A 7,407-nucleotide genomic window follows, 5' to 3' on the forward strand; every position below is an offset into this window, starting at 1 on the left:
AATTTTGATTTCCTCATCAACCAACTCAGAAGAGGAGGATGAAAGTCTGAAATCAAGATCCGGTTTAGATGAGGATAGCTTTGAAGGGAAGAGAAATGAGGTGAAAATCGGAGCAGCAACAGTGGAAGCGCCTTCGTCATCGAACATAACTTCATCGAAAGTTCTTCATTTCGATTGGAATTCATAGCATCATAGTGATGATTCTTCGGTGTTTCTCATGAAGGGAACTCTAAATCTGTGAAATCGTCAGTTGGAGAAATGGAGGGCAAGTTGCTTTGGATGGCCCTGCTTCTCATTGAGATGAGAGTTGCTTCGACTTGACACCTGGTGAGTTACGGATGCCTCGTATGAGCCCTATCAATAAAATCTTCCAAAAAGGATCATTAGCACATGGTCATACTGTACCCATACCAAGTATCAGAACAGTTGTGGTACCTAAGGTTGGAGGGACAACTTTAGCCTTGGAATGCTTGGGGTTCGAGATAGGGATCTCGGACCGTGCTTGTGTTGAAAAATATGGGATTTCCAAAGAGACATGTAGGTTTGTTCCAGGGGGTGCAAGGAACTTTGTTCAACACTAGCAACACCATGTTGAGTAGGTGAGAGTGGATTATGTGGCAACTCCCTGTGTGTGTCTCTTCTTGTGATATTGAAACTCCGAAGGGTACTTCGAAAGAGTGGGCATGTGAGGTAAGTGGATGGCCAGAGTAAGCCGGAATGTCTTTGGTTCTTTCCCGTTGAAAGGAAAAACCGAATCTGGTTATCTTTATAGCCTTGGGCTGAGAGGGAGAAGTGTTTTACTTAGTTGACTTCTATTTCTTACCGCCAGAGGGAACATGCTTGGCCACTTCCGGAGTGGGATCAACAGGGACCAGGGTAGATTGTCTAGGGATATACACAATCTAGGTCTCCTTGTGATGTATCAAATGAATTGATCTAGAAGGTAAGATGGCCATCATATGTTCTGGTAATCGTCTAATGGGTCTGAAGGACGTTTGATCTGGAATGCTGTAATTTCTAATAGTTTTGAAAGAAACAAATACCTCTCATGGAATAGTGTTGAGGGGAATTGGTTCATTCATTTCACGATACAGTTGCTGGATCGTGAGGGCCTAAAACCTTGGACTGTAAATCTCGTTGTGCTTCCTGTTAATGGCAAACTTCCGAAAGTCTTGCCACAAGACTTTAGGAAGATCTACAGCATTGCTTTTGCCGGAGAAGACATTATAAACCACATATAACCAATCTTTGCTGAGAGTGTTTGTACCTCCATATTTTCCAGACAGACCCCTGACAAGGAAATGCATCAGGACTGTCCAAAGGCCTGAAATAACTGATTTCTTGAATTTCATGGCTTTATATTCTTCGTTATAATCGATATGAGTGAGAGACAATTGGAATTCATCTGTTGTTGGTTCTTGGACCTTAAAGTTTGTAGGGATTGTCTACTCCAATCGCCTTTAGAAACATGGATCTGTGAATAGGTACAATGCGATCACCTGTTATTTTGGTTTCAAGAACATCATTCTCGATTTTGAAGTGATCAAAAGTTGTGTGAAGAAAACAAAGAGGAAGTGGAGGTTCTATAATTTTGGTGAGAGGAACTATGATGGCATGATGAGTAATGAACTCAATCATGACTCTAATGGACTTGTCGTAGTCCATGCAGTATAGGGAAAATAGTTGCGTCGTATCTCTGAGAAAGGGTTTGTTGGATTGAGATGATGAAGATCCTTTGGATGATTTCTTTTTGGGACCCGATTTGGGGCTTTTGGGATGGATTGGGACGAAGCCATTATTGCAGGAGATGAAATCTTGAAGAACACGGTTGAAATTGCAGAGAAGAGAGTTGATTTGAGAGTGTAAAAGTGAAAAAGGGTATGAAGAGGGGTTTATATATGGTTAGAATGAAAATGGGTCGGGTCTATAAAGGGTAATGATGAAACCCGGAAATGCAAATGGATGGAATTTATTATGTTGTCGTTTCTGGATGAGTTGACCTGCAATGACTAAAGATGCCAATGCCTGGCTGTGCAAAATAGAAACCGTCAGTTTGTTTATGTGATGTTTACTTTACAGAGACATGTGCAACATGGAGCGAGTTTCGAGGTTGAAAAGATAATCATCATTAAAACTAACCATTAAAAAACGTTTCATATGAAAACCTTTTGGACTTCATCATATGAGTTGATTTTGGAGTAGTAAGGTTCCGAAATGTTTTGAAAACAGTTTCTGACCTCGAAGAGTTTAATTTTTTTTTTGAATGATCTTGGAACATGAGAAAGGTCCGAGATAGGGTCCAGAATGAAAACATATGAACCATAAGGTCTTGAGTGAATTTTTGAAGAGATTCTGGAGTTAAGGGTCCGAAGTGAATTTTTTTTATAAACTTTGAGATCTGATCTCGGAAAAGACAAGAGAAGAGAGTTCAATACCATTCCAGACTTGAAATCCGGGATGATCTTATGAAGTAAGTTCAGAGGTGAGATAGATACCAATGTGACTATATTGGTCATGGACTTCGTATGATGAAATGAGTCGTACAACTTCAAACTACAAGAAGTGGTTAGCTAAAAAGACACGTAAAATGACCTTATTTATTCTAAGTGGAAATAGTTCTGAAATGAGAGAAAATTTGACTCTAGAAAATTCTACTTTCTAATGTTGCCATCAGAGACTGCAGGCAACATGAAATAACAGAGGATCATGCATCATTGTACCCATTTTGTTCAAAAAACCATTGAATTTGGTTTCATCTAATGCCTTAGTAAAGACATCAGCAATTTCTTCGTTAGATGGAACAAAAATAAGTTCGATGTTACCATTTAAAACGTGATCTTTAATAAAATGGCACTGAATGTCGATGTGCTTCGTCATTGAGTGTTGAATTGGTAGTGCAAAATTGCAATGGCACTTGCGAATCACAATCGACTGGAATTTGTTGAAACCGGTAACCATAATCCAAGAGTTGTGATTTCATCCAAAGAACTTGAGATGTGCACCTAGCAGCAGCAATGTATTCTGCTTCAGTTGTTGAGAGTGCAATGCAGTTCTGTTTCTTAGATGACCAGTTAACCAATCGACCACCTAAAAATTGACAGCCACCAGATATGTTTTTCTATCCAACTGAAGACCGCCATGGTTCGAATTGGAATATGTTTAAATGAGGAATCTCTCATTTGCTGGGTACCGGATTTCGAGATTCTTTGTACCTTTAAGTTATCATAATATTTGCTTACTGGCCAAGAGATGAGACATCTTTGGATTGACTTGAAATCTGACACACAAACATGTTGAAAACATGATGTCCATATGACTTGTTGTAAGTTAGAGTAGTGATCCAATCATTCCTTTGTTCTTCTTTTCATCAACAGCAACACCCGAAGGGTCCTAAAATATCTTGTGTCCTAAACCCATAGGTACCTTTTCCAAGGCACATGTGTCCACTGAATATTTCTTGAGAAGTTATGAGATGTAATTTTCTTGGTGAATAAAGATTACTCGATTGGTTTGTTTGATTTGAAGATCGAGGAAAAAAACTCAATTCACAATTCATACTCATTTGAAAACGATTGACCATCAGTTTGGCAAAATCAGCAACCATTGATGAATTTGTAGATCCAAAAATGATATCATCAACATAAATTTGAACAAGCATGATATGTTTTCCATTTAACCTTCGGAATAGGGTAGCATTGAGAACACCTCTTTGAAAACCTGAACGCTTGAGGAAGTTGGTGTGAGTCTCGTACCATATGTGAGGAGCTTGCTTGAGGGCATATACAACTTTTCGTAGTTTGTAGCAGTTATTCGGATATGAGAGATTGACAAAACCATGAGGTTGTTGGAGATATACTTCAGTATCAAGTTCACCATTTAGAAAATCACTTTTGACATCCATCTAGTAAACCTTAAAGCCTTTATGAGCAGCATAAGCAAGGAAGAATCTGATGGATACAAGATGGGCAACATGAGCAAAGGTCTCATTGTAGTCAAGCCTTTCGATATGTGTGAACCCTTTGGCCACCAATCTTGCTTTGTTCCGAATGATAACTCCTGCATCATCTAGTTTGTTCCGAAACACCCATCTATCGAATTCTACTAATTCTTACTGCATGGTTGTAATCCAATCAGCATGTTCTAATACTTCTTTTATGGATTTGGGTTCAACCATTGAGATAAATGCTGAGAAATTACATTCATTTTGAACACTTGTGGCAGATCGAGTTTGTACACCATCGTTTGGATTTCCAATAACATGGTTCGGAGGATGATCCTTGGTCCATATATGTAATCTCGAAAGCTCTTGTGCAACAGAAGATCCAATATCAACAATGCGGTTGTCTTGCTCCCCCTGAATAGTTTGAACTTGTGGATAGTGCTCCCTCTGAACTTATGAACCGGATAGGTTGATATCGTCATCAGATGGGAAATCGAAGAAATTTGCATCATCGTCGTTGTTGATTGGATTAGAGTCAAATTTGACAGCTGCATCTTGGAATCCATCCACATTTGATTCAAGGGAAGGTTAACCATTCTCTCCCTAAACCTGAGAAGGTTGAAACGGTTCTGAATCAAATGGAGGAAAACTGGCTATCAGACCTGAAACGTTTTAGGAAATCGGAGCTTCGGTTGATATGGTTTGTCTTGTTCGAGATTCCGAATCAAGAGCTGTTTCAGAAGGTCCGAAAAGGGTTTCAAAATCTACTTCATGAATTTTTTGTTGGTTCGGATATCCTGGTTGTGGAGCATCAGACTCCAAGATGTGGGTTATAACATGGGTTGGACTAGAATTCTGAACAAAATTATCATCAAAGGTGACATCAAAGCTTTCTTCTAGAACACGAGTTCACATATTAAGAAATCGATAATCTTTTGATTTTGTGGAGTAACCAAAAAAAATGGTTTCATCAGCTTTGGGTTGAAGCTTTGTAAGCTGATCATGGTTGTTTTTGATGAAGCATCGACATCCAAAAATATGAAGAAAGGAAATACTCGGCTTTCAACTGTTCATTGCTTCGTACGATGTCATGTTGAGGCGTCGATTGATAATACTCCTATTCTAAGTGAAGCATGCAGTTGAGAAAGCTTCAGCCCAAAGCTAGACTGGAAGATTGACAAAGTTAAGCATGGATCGAGTAGCTTCAACAAGTGTTCTATTGCGTCGTTTGTCTACATTGATCTGTTATGGAGTGTATGGAGCAGAGAAGTTGTGGTCAATACCCTTCTTGGTGACAAACTTTTCTATGGAGGCATTGGTGAATTCCGAACCATTATCACTTCAGATTCGCCTTACCGGAAGTTTGATAAGAACTTCAATTCCTTTGATGAAGTTGATGAGTTCGGAGGTGGTTTCTGACTTGAGCCTTAGGAAGAAGACCCAGGTGAACCTAGTAAATTCATCCACAATTGCAAGAATGTATTTTTTATGATGTAGACTCTCTAATATTGTGGGTCCACACAAGTCAATATGTAGAAGTTCTAACGGTTCTTAGATGGATTTTTCAATGATAACAGGATGACACTTCTTGGATTGCTTTCCACACTCACACACGTCACATAAATGATCACTTTCGAGCTTGAGAAGTCGCAAACCTCTTACCATCTCATCGGAAAGAAGATCATTCATATATCTAAAGTTCAGAAGAGCAAGCCTTCTATGCCATAACCAACTAACGTCAGGAACAACTTTTGAGAGTAACCAGAGTTGGGGTTGCTGATGATCATGTTGATGTCAAGAGGATACATATTCTTGTTGCGATTTGATTTGAAAAAAACATTCCTTCCAGTCTTTAGACATGATACAGCCGTGTTTCTTACAGAATTCAACTCGTCGATTCACATCAGTGAGTTGAGTCACACTTATCAAATTATGCTTTAAATTAACTATGTATGCCACGTTTGAAATGGAGAAGTTGCCATATGTAAGGATGTCATAACCTCTTATCTGAGAGTTAGAGTTGTCATACGTTACGTAGCCAACATATGGTGAAAGTTTGAGATCTTGTAGAAAGTCCTGCCCCGTCATGTGCATGGAGCAAGCACTATCAGTATACCATATTGTTTCTTGCCTCGAAGCATAGAGTGCCTACAAAATTAGTGAGTTGTGGAATTTTTAGGCTCCAATTTAGGTTTTGGGACAAAGGCACGAGTTTCGGACTTTGCTTGTGACCTATAAGCAACAAATGTTTTGGAAGGTTTGTTTCGAGATTCTTTTGGAAACAAAGACAAGGACATGGTTCTTTCATCAATCCAATAATCATACTCAATGACATGAGGGTTCGGAAGAACCTTTCTCAGACAACCAGCTTCTGGAGCAGTGGTAATCATTGTGTCTCTCGGAGTTGCAGTTTCATTTTTGAGATTTTTTACTTTCCATACAAGATTTTGTTTTGAAGATTTTTGTGAAACTGTTTTCTTAAAAGCTCATTCTTTGGTTGATGATACAGTTGGTTTTGAAAAGCTGTTGTGGTTTGAAAACTGTACCATCAGATTTGGCTATAAAAACGGATGAAATAGTCCAAGGAGAGTTAGTTCTGATAGATTGAGTATCGACAATAGGCTTTTCTGAGGTAGGACAGACCATTTGCTTATGTTCTACCTGATTGGAAGGATTAGAAGGCCTTTTGAGAATCTTAGTGGGTGCAAAGGTGCTATGACTCCTAGTTGGTGGAATGGCAGTTCCGGATACAATCTTTTTAGAGTTCTCAAGGACACTTGAATTTTTTTTCAACTTAATTTCCTTTTTGAGAGCATTTTTGACCTTTTACCTTAGGATCAACAGCATCTTTCCTAATCAACATGGGTTTCTTTCTGGAGTTAAAAAGAAGACTTGGAAATTTGGCCAACAGAGGGGTTGTCAAACACAGGTTTGATTGGCACAACTTTGGTTTTGGAGACCACTTGTGAATTAGACTCACATGAATTGAATGAATTATCAACGTAACTATCTAATGATGCCCATACAAACTCAGAAGTATCAGGTTCAATTGTCTCCAGAATAATTTCTTCAACAACGTAGTTGTTAGGAGGACTATGGTTTGGAGTATAAACGACAATGCCAGGAATACTAGAGTGGGATTATAAGGTCCGATTCAATCTAGGTTTGTCAGAGGCAGAAGAGGTGTGGAATCAGGACGCTTCACAACTATAGGCTGAAACTCACGAATCAGTGATGCAAATTGGTCGGAAGTCTCAGGAAGAGGTGACAAAGGTGAGACAGGGGTGTCCGAATGTTTGATGTTCGGAAGGTCTCCCATAAATGTTAGGTTTTGCAACTCCTTCAAGGGACGAGCAATAAGATTCGGAAACTCGCTTTCAAGACCAGGAACTTTTGACCAAGGATGACAAAAATTGTGAGTCATTCGTTCATTTGCTTCGAGAATGTCAATGGAATTAGCCAAAGCA

Source organism: Lactuca sativa, chromosome 4, assembly GCF_002870075.4.
Source record: "Lactuca sativa cultivar Salinas chromosome 4, Lsat_Salinas_v11, whole genome shotgun sequence".
In the NCBI taxonomy this organism is placed as follows: domain Eukaryota; kingdom Viridiplantae; phylum Streptophyta; class Magnoliopsida; order Asterales; family Asteraceae; genus Lactuca; species Lactuca sativa.